Here is a 12,787-nt window from a genome sequence, read left to right on the forward strand (position 1 = left end):
AATTGTTTGTGTGCACCCCGCTGCGCCCCACCCCTGCTCTTCAGGACTTTGGGATCAAGGCCATAGTGAAACACGCTGTGCCTATTCCCACTCTGTGGCCTCCTAATGTCCTATAAGGTTTTATATCCTTAGCTAAATAAATTGGGAACATAATTTACCCTTTTATTATGTGTATAAGTGGGCATGCACATAGGTTTCCTGCTGCCAGTATAGAGCCCAGGGAAACTATTTCTAGAGTCCAGGAGAAATATTCCTTCATCTCTGACCTGATGACCTCCATCTCTGACCGGAGAAGAGTAAGACTGATTCAAGTCTACAAAAGTATCAGAGTTTGCTTTTATAGAAAACCTATACTTTTTTTAATATGCAAAGTGGCATTTATTTTGCCTGCCAAGACCATTTTTGCTTCTTGTTTGTTTATTTCCTGGATAGGCAAGGTTGCTGATAGCTTAGGTTTAGGTTCTGAGTAGGTGAGTTACTTTGAGTCTTCCTGCCAGAGTTCCCAACAGGAGACTTGCATATCCTAAAATGCCTTCCATCCATCCTATTTCTCTTCTTTCTTTATCAGTGGACCTCTTCAAAGACAAGTCTGTCCCTGAAACTCCACTTCCTGATCCATTGCCCTCGCATTTCCTTAAATCACTGCAGTCTGGATTCTTCCTTCCACACTGTGCAGAAAAGTAGCATCAGTGATTGTCTTCTAATCGGACATTTTCATCCCTCCTATTTTGTAAAGTGATATTGTTTTCATTACTTCATCTTACAGTGTTCTTCTCTCTTTAGATCCTCTTCTCTTATTCTTTTCCCCTCTCTCTGACAGCTTCTTCTCTGCTTCCATTCTTACTGCCTTTTCCTTTTTCTGCTCTCCAAATACATTTGTGAACAGGGGTTATGAAAACAAAAGCATGAGAGGGACCTCCCAAGGCCCTTTCCCGAACTCCACAACCAATCTCTCTCACGCTTTTGTTTTTATAACCCCCTGCTCTACTTTGCTAGCTGCCGGAATGCAACACACCAGAGAGGGATTGGCTTTTAATAAAAGGGGATATATTCTTTCTTTTTTTCCCCCCTTCCCTCTCTCTTTCCAGCTGCCTTTGGTTCAGCAACTTTAAAAAAAAAGGGGGGGGATATATTTCATTAGTTCTTCAGAGGAAAGGCAGCTAACTTTCATCTGAGGTTCCTTCTTATGTGGGAAGGCACAGGATGGTCTCTGCTGGTCTTCTCTCCAGGCCTCTGGCTTCCAACAACTTTCCCCAGGATGATTCCTTTCTGCATCTCCAAAGGCCTGGGCTGAGCTGCAAGTGCTGAGATGAGGTATGCTGAGCTGCTTGGGCTGTGCTACATTGAGTCTCTCATTTAAGCACCAGCCAATTAAATCAAACATCATTTATTGCAGCAGGCACACCTCCTAGCCTACTGCAGATGTAATGAGCAACAGGTGAGGTTCATGTATCATTGGCTCATGTCCACAGCAACAGAACTAGGCACCTTCACCTGGCCAAGTTGACAACTGAATCTAACTACCACACCCTCGCTGTACTTTCTTCCTCAACAATTTCTATTTCCTTTGTTCATTAACCACTGCTTTGAGAACAACTCCTTGATTTATAAATTTAGCCTCTATCTTGCTGTATAACCCTCTCATTTCTACTTACCTGGTGGATTTACCTACCTACGTGAGCTGCTGGCACAAACTAAACAAGTCTGAAATCAAACTCATTATTTTCCTTTACAAATGATTACTCCCTGATGATTTACCTTTCAGCTCCTTAGCTCAATCCACTGGAGTTTTCTCTGTATAGTGGTGTCCTAGAAGCTTTTCTGTCTACTAGACCCCCTTCGTCAAAATCTGTCCCATCCTAGATGCATACACACAGTCTCACAGGTTTCTGTCTTCTCTGGTCTCAGCTGATCGGGCCAAAGGTGGGCCCTGATCCAAACTGTGCCAATGAAGAGCAGCAGTGCACAGTGCTTAGGGGCTGGTGCTGGAGTTAAAAGTCAAGATGTGAATGTCTGGGCTGCTATCTTCTCGGGCGACATCAGTTTCTTCAGCTATAATGTCAGGATAATGACACAGGGCTGTTATGAGTATTCAATGAGATAATAGAAGTAAATTTTTTAGCACAATGCCTGGTACATAGAAAACACTTTAAAAATATTATCATTATTTCATGGGATGCTTGGCTTTAAGAAGAAAGCAGTATCTGTTTTGTCAGTTCTTTCCAGTAGTAGAACTTGAAAGATATAAACCTCAGAAGATGCTAATGACCACATTTCCCACCACGTAGAGAAAGCTCGTCTGTAGAAGGATAGGCTGAGGTCAGCCTGCAGTGGGGGCTGGAGATGAGAGACCCAGCAGTGTTTGGGTCCCTGCCTCTAGTTGCTTTTGTGGCTGGGTTTCAGTCTCTCTGCGGGTTTGGTGAAACCTTTCTGCCTAGGCTGGTTCTCCTAGGCCTTGTGCTACTTGAGTGTAACGAAAAGAGTAATTAATACCTTATGCTCCCAAATTCAGCTAATTACCACGTCTTAAAGACTTTGCTTCTGAAATATCTCTGATTTTGTGTCTTCTTTTTCATTTCCACTCCTTCCTTTGTTTTTCTGTCAATGCAAATATATCCTAATCAGTCTCTGCAGTTATAGCCTTACCCATAGTCTGACTTCAGAATAATCCTTCTGACAGTGAGCATGACAACACTCTTCTTTTAGAGCCTTCAAGGGATTTGAATTGTCTTCTGAATAAAGTAGAATCTCTGCTCTAAGTGTCCACCTACCTTCCCAGGTGTTTCAGTTTCCTGGCTTCTAAAGCAAATGCCATGCATTGGGTTGACTTAAATGGTGGGAATTTGTTGGCACATAGTTTTGAGGCTAGGAGAAAGGTGTCATGAAGGCAGTTCCTTCTCCTAGAAGACTCAGCATTCTGTGGGTGGCTATTGGCAATCTTCAGCAGCCTCACATATCTTCTCTTTTCTCTTCCGGTTCTGCTCACTTCCAGCTTCTGGCTACTTCCTGTGTTCTTATCATCTCTCTGTGACCTTCTCTTTAAGGTCTTAATACAATTAAGACCCATCTGATTGAAGTAGGCCACACCTTAACTGAAGTAACGTCAACAAAAGGCCCTATTTACAAGGGTTCACACGCACAGGAATGGATTAAGTATAAGAGCTGTTTTTCTGGGGTACATAGCTCCAAACCATCACACCAGACTTCTGCCCTCCTCTCCTGGCCCCCGGCTACTTGCCACATTTTATATTACAGCTAAGTGGGCCAAATCACCAATGATCCCTTTACACATCGCTGTCTCTGGTCATTGGCCAGGTGCTGACCCCACACTGTTCTGACCAGCTGCCCCCACACCTTTCCTACCAGCTGCCCCCTCACCTTTCCTACCAGCTGCCCCCTCACCTTTCCGACCAGCTGCCCCCACACCTTTCCTACCAGCTCCCTCACACCTTTCCTACCAGCTGCCCCCTCACCTTTCTGGCCAGCTGCCCCCTCACCTTTCCGACCAGCTGCCCCCACACCTTTCCGACCAGCTGCCCCCTCACCTTTCCTACCAGCTGCCCCCACACCTTTCCTACCAGCTGCCCCCACACCTTTCCTACCAGCTGCCCCCACACCTTTCCTACCAGTTACCCCCTCACCTTTCCGGCCAGCTTCCCCCTCACCTTTCCTACCAGATACTCTCACACGTTTCCTACCAGCTGCCCCCACACCTTTCTGACCAGCTGCCCCCACACCTTTCCGACCAACTGCCCCCACACCTTTTCTACCAGCTGCCCCCTCACCTTTCCTACCAGCTGCCCCCACACCTTTCCGACCAGCTGCCCCCTCACCTTTCCTACCAGCTGCCCCCACACCTTTCCTACCAGCTGCCCCCACACCTTTCCTACCAGCTGCCCCCACACCTTTCCTACCAGTTACCCCCTCACCTTTCCGGCCAGCTTCCCCCTCACCTTTCCTACCAGATACTCTCACACGTTTCCTACCAGCTGCCCCCACACCTTTCTGACCAGCTGCCCCCACACCTTTCCGACCAACTGCCCCCACACCTTTTCTACCAGCTGCCCCCTCACCTTTCCTACCAGCTGCCCCCACACCTTTCCTACCAGCTGCCCCCTCACTTTTCCTACCAGCTGCCCCCACACCTTTCCTACCATCTGCCCCCACACCTTTCCTACCAGCTGCCCCCACACCTTTCCTACCAGCTGCCCCCACACCTTTTCAACCAGCTACCCCCACACCTTTCCTACCAGCTGTCCTCCATCATCTCTATGAATGCCTCATTGCCCTGCAGAAGCCCACCCCAAATGCCACTTCCTGTATGGAACCTTTCCTTTTCCCCCAACCAAAACAACATCTCTTCAACTCCTATCCCAGTTAATGCTTGTTTATGGTGTTTTTTCTACTCTGTTTTCTATTATACTTATTGGTGAGCATATTTTGTTTCTTCCCTCAGAATGTAAAATTTCCTGGAGGACAAGTGTCCTACTTGGACTCTCCTGAAGCGACCACCTCCACTCCACCTGGCAGGGCATCCCTCAGCATCTGTGGACATGGCCTGGATCTGGAGATCATGTTCTCTGGTAGGTTGAGCACAAAGAAGCGAAAAGTGTGTGTGTGTGTCTGTGTGTGTGTGTGAAGAGAATGTTCTAGAGAAAGAGAGAGAGGTGTTCTCATAGTCTCATAAACACATTGAAAACTTGAATTCACTTCCATGCCATAAGTGAGTCAATATGCCTACAATTTGACCATTTAGCCTCATATTGCTATTTTTGTCAGTATTACAAAACTAATTTAGCATCTCTTACTTTAATTCTTATTGCATTTACATTTCTTCTAAGTTTCTTAGACACAACACGCGGCTGTGCGCGCAGCATCCGACAACGCTTCTGCCTTCTCCGCCCTCCTTTGCACACGTGCTGTTTCCCAAAGGAGATCAGTGCTCGTAAGTACTAAGGTAAGAAAGAATTCAGTATGGCGATGATTTATTTCCCCTGAGTAATTTTTGTAACAACCTATACCTTTTTGCAACCAATTTATACCTTGAAGCATAAAATGAGACTTCTGAGGGATGCATGTCATTTTATGGAATTTTACCTCAGAGACAGATTTGATAACCAGAAAAAAAAGCTTCTGTTTACTGAAAAATGAGGAGAAAAAATACATTTTAGAAAATGGGATCTTTACATTGTGTTTCAAAACTTTTTCAATCTGAAGTAAACATTTGCAATGTGAGGTATCTTTGTTAACTTTACTGAAAGGCGAAATTAAAATTGTTTATTATTTTCAACCTAACTGAATAACATTATCCCAATATAGCTGTTTTGATTACTAAGAAATCAAAATACAGAATACAGAAAAAAAAAGACAAAAGGACAAATCTACTTATCAAAAGTGGTTTCCGTGATGATGTTGACATATGTTTGTATGAATCTTTTTGTATTACGTCCTTTGCAGTGTCTCTGTGAACAATCCCGTCTGAGAAAGGGTTTCAGTCAAGGAATACAGATGAAATAACTTGCTCATCCTTGGAACTGGATAGGAAATAAAAATAAAGACTTACATTAGCTGGGTGGAAAATAGCATTACAAACAGAATGTTCATTTGAGGACTGTTTTTTTGGCTTGGGAAAAGAGACAATGTAAGTTACAGCAGGCCGGCTGGCTAATTCACGGGGATGGTGGTGAAAACTTCTGATTTGATCTAAAAGCAGGAACTGGTATTGGTATGTGTTCCAACAGTATCCTCATGGAAATATTGTTTGTTTTCCAACATTTAATTTCTTTTAAATCTCATAGTCCCTTGAACTTTTTATATTAAAACATCATCAAAGTCAAGAATCTTCTGAGTTAGAGTAGCTGTCATTTCCTCTTTGCTTTAAACTTCACTTTCATTTTTCTGTTTTAAATGCGTCAAAGAACTTCCTGCCATATTTTCTCTAGTTGTAGGGAAAAAAAAGAAAGAGTGGACTTCTCCTTTTCCTTTTTTTTTTTCTGATTTAATAAGTACTGAATACTAATTTGCTTTGAATTCTCTGTGTGTGTGGCTGTTAGAATCCTGATTAGACCTGGCATTATCACTTAGTATTTCTTGGGGAAGGTACAAAAGACTAATTGGTGCTTTACTGAAAATAAAGAAACACTGAAATCCCAGGTATTGTTACTACTATAAAGTATCAGAAAATCCCTTTCCCTCCATGTATCAGACATGGTGTAGATAAGACAGCAGTCGGCACCTGCTCAGGGTTAGGGAGATGGAAACCAAGGCAGTTCATCATTGGTGATTTTCTTGCATTTTTATTTTCAAAAATTGTAGAAGAAAAAGAGGATTGAAGTTGCAGTTATAAGGAAAGGGAAATCAAACAGTTTGACAATGCAGCATAATGATGTCATTTAGGAAACTCGACATCCCAGTATTATATTTTGCACTAAATTTCTTTAATTAAGTCTTAATACTGTCACTTCTTCCCAGCCTTACCCCAACAACTGCCTCTCTCATTAGTCAGGACTCCTTTTCGGCTTACGTAAATGCTTTGGAATGTTTCCCTCTGAGTCTGACATTGGAGCAAATTATCCAACGCATTTGTACAGAAACCTTTAGTGATTACATTGTTTAGATTTTTCCTTTCTGTTCCCATTAATCACTTAATCAGGGTCCTAATGTATTTTGTGAATCTATAAACAGGAAATCTGTGTGTTATGATCCATGCCTCTTAATAATATTATACTGCAAAAGTAATTCCTTGTAGTCAGCTGGGTAAATAAGCACCAGAACCCAGAATTTAAAGGGTAAATTAAAAGGCTTGAACACAGAATTAGATTATTAGGCTGAAGTACGAGGAAAACAGGTCAATCAGGGACTAATTTTCTGTCCCAGGGCCTTTAGGAACTTCTGGTCTTTTGACATCATGTGCAAACAAACAAGCAAATAAAGGATCTACTCAGGAAAGTAAAGGAAAAATCTTTCTCTTTTATACCTTTGCCATGCAGAAGACTCACCCCATGAACTGCACTAAGTTATAAGCAGAGTCTATTACATTGTCCCAACATGTCTGGGCATGTTTGAGAGACTGGGTTTGCTCCAGGCTAAGCTTCCCTAGATTCCTGACAATCCAGGGGTGGGGCTGGTAGGAATTGTCAATGAAACTGGACATATTTTACGTTCAAGCTAGGATTCCCCCCCCCCACCGCCACACACACACGGTACATAGATGCTATTATTCTACCTGAATTTATTACAACTACATCTAATCACATCTAGATCCTCATTAAACACATATGTTAGACATAATATATGCGATTATGCCTTAATAAACCTGGGAAACAGTAACAAGTTGAGTTTGTTCATTCCTCCATCATCTTAATTGTTAGTGTGATCTGGGCTTTTAATAAAGATCTAGGTTCAGGAGAGGGAAAGATGCCCTTAAGATTTTTAAATGTGCTTGTTTCTAATAATTTTAAGTGATGTGTTCAAGATAGTGTCTTCATTTACTAAATGGTTCCCCATTGTTACGAAAGAGTAGATGCCATCTAAGATAGAGGGAACCCAGATATTCAAGCAGAAGTCCTAGTGAAAAACTTAAATTTAAAATAGACCTCAAAAGTTAGCGTCCCTGTCATTCACACAGTAAACATCCACTGTGTGTGCGTGTGTGTGTGTATATAGTACACTATGGTATTTTAGGAATCATATTATAGCATTTTAGGAACTGCATGTAAGGAAAGATTGTTTCCAGCATTTCTTTCCATCTGGCACATCTCTGAAATGTGGGATATAGAAGTGGTCACAATGGCGAATTCATGCGATTCACCTGTGTACATTTGCTGTCTGGCTGGGAGTGTTTCACTGAAAAGAGAACAATGTAAAGCAGGACTCCTAGCAGAGAGGTCTCCGATGCTCTGCTTGTGCTTTGATTCTAAGGATGGTGGGCAGCAGCAGGGTTCCAGGATCTAGGAGTCAGCGCTGTGGCGGGGGTTGCAGAGGCAGGGCCCTCAGCGCGCTCTGTCTGCACGGGCAGGTGTGGGCGTGGCGCGCTCCAGACTAAGTGGACGTTATTACCTGCACTCAGGGGCTTCACTACCTACACTCAGGGGCTTCACTACCTATACTCAGGGGGCTTTGCTAGCCAGCTCACTAAGGAGCATCAGGATGAACCCTAGAAGTGGGGCTTTGAGGAAATGGGGATGTGGACAGTGGTGGTTTGGAACTGCCTGTACCCCAGAAAAACATGTTCTTAATTGGAATCCATTCCTGTGGATTCCCACTGTAAATGGGACCTTCAGATGAGGCTCTTCAGTTAAGGTCTGGCCCTCCTCATTCAGGATCCTTTACAAAGGGAATAAATGCAGAGAGAGAGAGGGAGGGAGGGGAAGGGAGAGAGAGAGAAAGCTAGAAGCAAGGAGCTGAAATCAGCGTGACCCAGAAGGGAAGGGGAAGACAAGCAGACACCACCCACCGCTTTGCCATAAGGGCCCAGGATCTGCAGCAGCCGTTTTTCAGGAGAAAGCAGGGCTCAATGGAGCTTTCACTCCAACATTTTCTCAGCCAGTCTCAAAACTGTGAGCAAATAAACTCCCATTGTTTAAGTGCATGCATGCAGATGTCACACATGTAAAAAAGTGCACGTTAGACTGAGGGCACCAAGACAGGGGGCAGCAGACCTGATGGAAAGGGCCCTGGAACTTTGGTGTGCGCCCCAGCAGAGGAGCCGGTGGCGATGACTCTTTGTCACTGAGATGGTTAATACTGGCTGGTTTTGCCCCTCACCCCTATTCTACTCCCTACTCCTTCCAACTGCAGAGCAGGGGGAGAGTGAAATTTTAGTGCTTCTTCTAGCCCGAGGGAAAGGCGAGCTCTTCCGTCCTCAAGCCCATCCTGCCAAGCTATCCGGGAGCATTGCAATCTCTTGAATAGCCTTTAATAATATTTACTCAGATCTTTGCTAAAGCTTATTTCATTTTAAAGTTATTTCATTTTAAGTGTTTTTGGCATGAGGCAGAAGTTTATTTTAGTTCAAATGATACAAACCATATCAGTAAAGTATTAGTTAAGCAGAATGAGAATGCAGTTTCTTCTTGTGGGGTGAACTGCTACAAGGCGTGCTGGAGGGACCCAGGCTCAGGCACAACCGAAACATCCAGCAAATGACCACTTGATTATTTGCACAGCACAAAGGGTCCAAAGATGCAGGGGAAGAGATCCCACAGTGGCTGGTCTCCCAGAGAGGCCTAAGTGCTCAGCTCAGGGTCAGTTGGCCGCAGCTGCACATGCCTCACTTCACCTGGGAGGGGAAAGTCCAGTTTTCTCTGACCCAGAGAAGGGGACCCTGCCACCTGCCACCTGCCACTAAGATTTCCCACCCTGATAAGCAGCCGGGCTGCCTGTTCTTTGCTTTCCAGATTCAAGGTATAATCGAGCCTTTTCATTAGCCCTGACGTCTCCCTAGGGCTGCAGAATGGAAAGATACTGACAAATAGAAAAGGAGCTGTGCTTGGGGGGTGGCAAGGGTGGGAGGTGGGTCGCTGAGCCTGTGTGTGACTTCCCTAGCTCCCTGTCCAGCATTTGGCCTGCTTAGCTATTAGGTAATCTGATTACAAAAGTCTTGAAAATGAATACAACACTTTTCATTCCAAAAGGAAACAGGAGTTCAGATAAGATCCTGTTCTCTTATTGAATTGTATTTATATACAATTTATCTCATTATCCATAATAATAATAATGATAAAGTAATAATGACACATGTATACAGCACTTACTATTGTGTCACGCACTTCTAAACACTTAATGTATTAACTCATTTGAAGTCTTGCACAAAATAAGCAATATATACTGTGCAAAAGTTGCTTGTGCCCCACCAGAAGTAGCTTCCAAATTTGCCTCAGAGCTTCCTAGTTGCCAGTGCAAGAATGGAAAAGTGGGTGTTTACACAAGTCACAGTGGCCATAAGATAAAAATAAGCCAATTTGTCAGGAGGAACCCAGAACCGTGATCTAATGTGTGAACTGAGAAACATTCTCCCGCAGTCCCTGAAGCACTGGAGTGTGTGACCCACACCAATGCTTAGGGCCATCAGGCTATTCCTTTAATTTTCTTCAGTGTCGGCAGAGACCTGACAACTGTCTAAGAGGCCAACATGATACGCTGTGCACAGAAACTTTTCCATCGCCGACTTATCCAAGGATGAAATTTAGACTATTCATAGGAACAGATTGTGAATCCATTAGGAAATTCTCCATAAATATGATTTCCAAACCAATATTTCATTATTAGGAGGCAGCACAGAATTCAAAGATATACTGTCAGGTAACTAAAGGACAGCTATCCCATGCTACTGTTTGATAATAGAATAACAGGCTTTCATTGTCAGCCAGCCAAGGGGTTTATGTTGTGTTAGGACAGCCTGAGAAGCCGATGCCAGGATCCATGCCTCTCCCTGGAGCAGGTCAAGTGGCTGTGCAGGCAGTCCCACCGAGACTCTTCACACACTATTGTGGCAGACTGCATCACTGGCCTCAATTCTGCAACCCTGGTGCGGTAACCTGGAGTTTTGATTTGACATCCATAGTCGCTGATGATGTTGAGCAGGTGTTTATTTGATCATTTGAATAGCAGAAATATTTATTCAAGTCCTTTACTCATTTTTGAATTGGGTTGTTTGTCTTTGGTTATTGAGTTGTAGGAGTTCTTTATATATTTTGGATATTAAACTCTTACCAGATAATATGGTTTACAAACATTTTCTCCTATTCTGTAGGTTGTGTTTTCACTTTCTTGATAATGTACTTTGATGTTGAAAGTTTTAAATGAAGTCTAATTTATCTATTTTTAATTCTGTTCCTCATGCTTTTTGGTGTCATTTCTCAGAATCTTTGCCAAATACAGGTCCTGAAGATTTCCTGCTGTTTTATTCTGTAGAGTTTTATGGTTTCGCCTCTTTTATGTTAAGGCTATTGGTCTATTTGCAGTTAATTTTTGTATATGTTATAAGGTAGAGATCCACTTTCATTCTTTTGCATATGGATATCCAGTTCTACAGGCACCATTTGTTGAAGAGACTGTTGTCCCCCCAGTGAGTGGACTTGGCATCGTGTCTGAAATCAATTGGCCACAGATGTGTGGGTTTACTTCTCACTTTGATTCTACTCCATTGGTCTGCTTGTCTATCCTGGTGCTACTACTGTATACTGTTTTGATTCCTGCAGCTTTGTAATAAGGTTTGAAATTAGGAGGAACTTTGTTCTTCTTTTTGAGATTATTTTGGCTATTTGGTACCCCTTGCCCTGGATTCTATATGAAGTTGATTTACTTTTCCATTTCAGCAAAAACAAAAAAAAAAGTTTGTTGGAAGTTTGATTGGGATTGCATTGAATCTGTAGATTGCTTCCAGTAGCACTGACATTTATCAAAGAAAGTCTTTCCATTTTTTTAGATTTTCTTGAATTTTTTAGCAGTATTTTTTAGTTTTCAATGTACAAGCCTTTCACCTTCTTGATTAAATGTATTCCTAAATATTGTATTCTTTTGTATGCTATTGTAAATGAAATTGTTTTCTTGGTTTCTTTTTCAGATTTTTCATCGCTGAATTTATTAGCTTTGAAGGCTAATAAGGCAAGTGTATGAAGCACCCACTTTGACTATAAAAATATATTAAGACTATAAAAATATATTAATAGAATGTCTATCATTAAATGATATAAACCCTCGGTGAGTCTTAAATAAAAAAATAGTAACAGGGGCATTTCTTCTCAGCCACACTGAAGTCGTGCCTTTTGCCTTGCATACCTGGGATAAAACCCATGTGATCATGGTGTATAATTCTTTTTTTGTGTGCTATTGGATTCAATTTACAAGTATTTTCTTGAGGATTTTTTTGCATCTATATTCATCAGAGAAATTAGTCTGTAATTTTACTTTCTTGTATTATCTTTATCTGACTTTGGTATTAGGGTGGTGTTGGCTTCATAGAATGAGTTAGGTGATGGTCCCTCCTGTTCAGTTCTTTGGAAGAGATTGAGTAATGTATTAATGGTATTAATTCTCCTTGGAATGTTTGTTAGAATTCATCTTTGAAGCCATCCGGTCCTGCACTTTTCTTCGTTGGGAGCTTTTTGATGACTGATTCTGTCTCTTCACTTGTCATTATCTGTTGAGGTCTTCTGTTTCCTTTAGAGTCAGTGTAGGCAGTTCATGTGTTTCTAGGACTTTGTCCATTTCATTTAGGTTGTCTAATTTGTTGGCGTACAGTTGTTCATAGTATTCTCTTACAACCTTTTTTCATTTCTGTGGGATCAGGAGTAATGCCCCCCTTCTCATTTCTGATTTTATTTATTTGTATGTTCTTTTTTTGTCAGTCTAGCCAAGATTTTATAAATTTCATTGATCTTTTCAAAGAACCAATTTTTTGTTTTGTTGAGGCTTTGTTGTTTTATTTTTATCTATTCATTTCTGCTGTAACCTTTGTTATTTTTTTCCTTTTGCTTACTTTTGGGTTTGGTTTGCTGTTTTTATCTAATTCCTCCAGGTATGAAGTTAGAGCTTTGATCTTAGCTCTTTCTTCTTTTTTAATGTGGGCATTTCTCTCTCAGTACTGCCTTCACTGCCTCCCATCAGGCTTAATACGTTATGTTCTCATTTTCATTTGTCTCAAGATATTTAGTGATTTCACTTGCAATTTCTTCTTTGACCCCCTGATTGCTAAGAATATGTTATTTAACTTCCATATATTTGTGAATTTTCCAGTTCTCTGCCTGTTATTGATTCCAGTTGCTGTCCATTATGATCAAAGAAT

At 42.0% G+C, this 12,787-nt stretch overlaps 1 protein-coding gene across 3 annotated transcripts in view; it reads right to left on the minus strand.

Annotated features, from left to right (window-relative positions):
* Positions 1–4,942: 4,942 nt before the first annotated feature.
* BBS12 (Bardet-Biedl syndrome 12) overlaps positions 4,943–12,787 on the minus strand; it is a 56,928-nt gene continuing 49,083 nt past the window's right edge. The window contains exon 6 of one of the 3 annotated variants that reach the window (XM_077140130.1): positions 4,943–5,534. The gene's annotated coding sequence lies outside the window, so the exon portion shown is untranslated. The remainder of the gene's footprint in view (positions 5,535–12,787) is intronic. The other 2 variants (XM_077140120.1, XM_077140122.1) reach the window with 2 other exon arrangements.

Source organism: Tamandua tetradactyla, chromosome 22 (genome assembly GCF_023851605.1).
Source record: "Tamandua tetradactyla isolate mTamTet1 chromosome 22, mTamTet1.pri, whole genome shotgun sequence".
In the NCBI taxonomy this organism is placed as follows: Eukaryota; Metazoa; Chordata; class Mammalia; order Pilosa; family Myrmecophagidae; genus Tamandua; species Tamandua tetradactyla.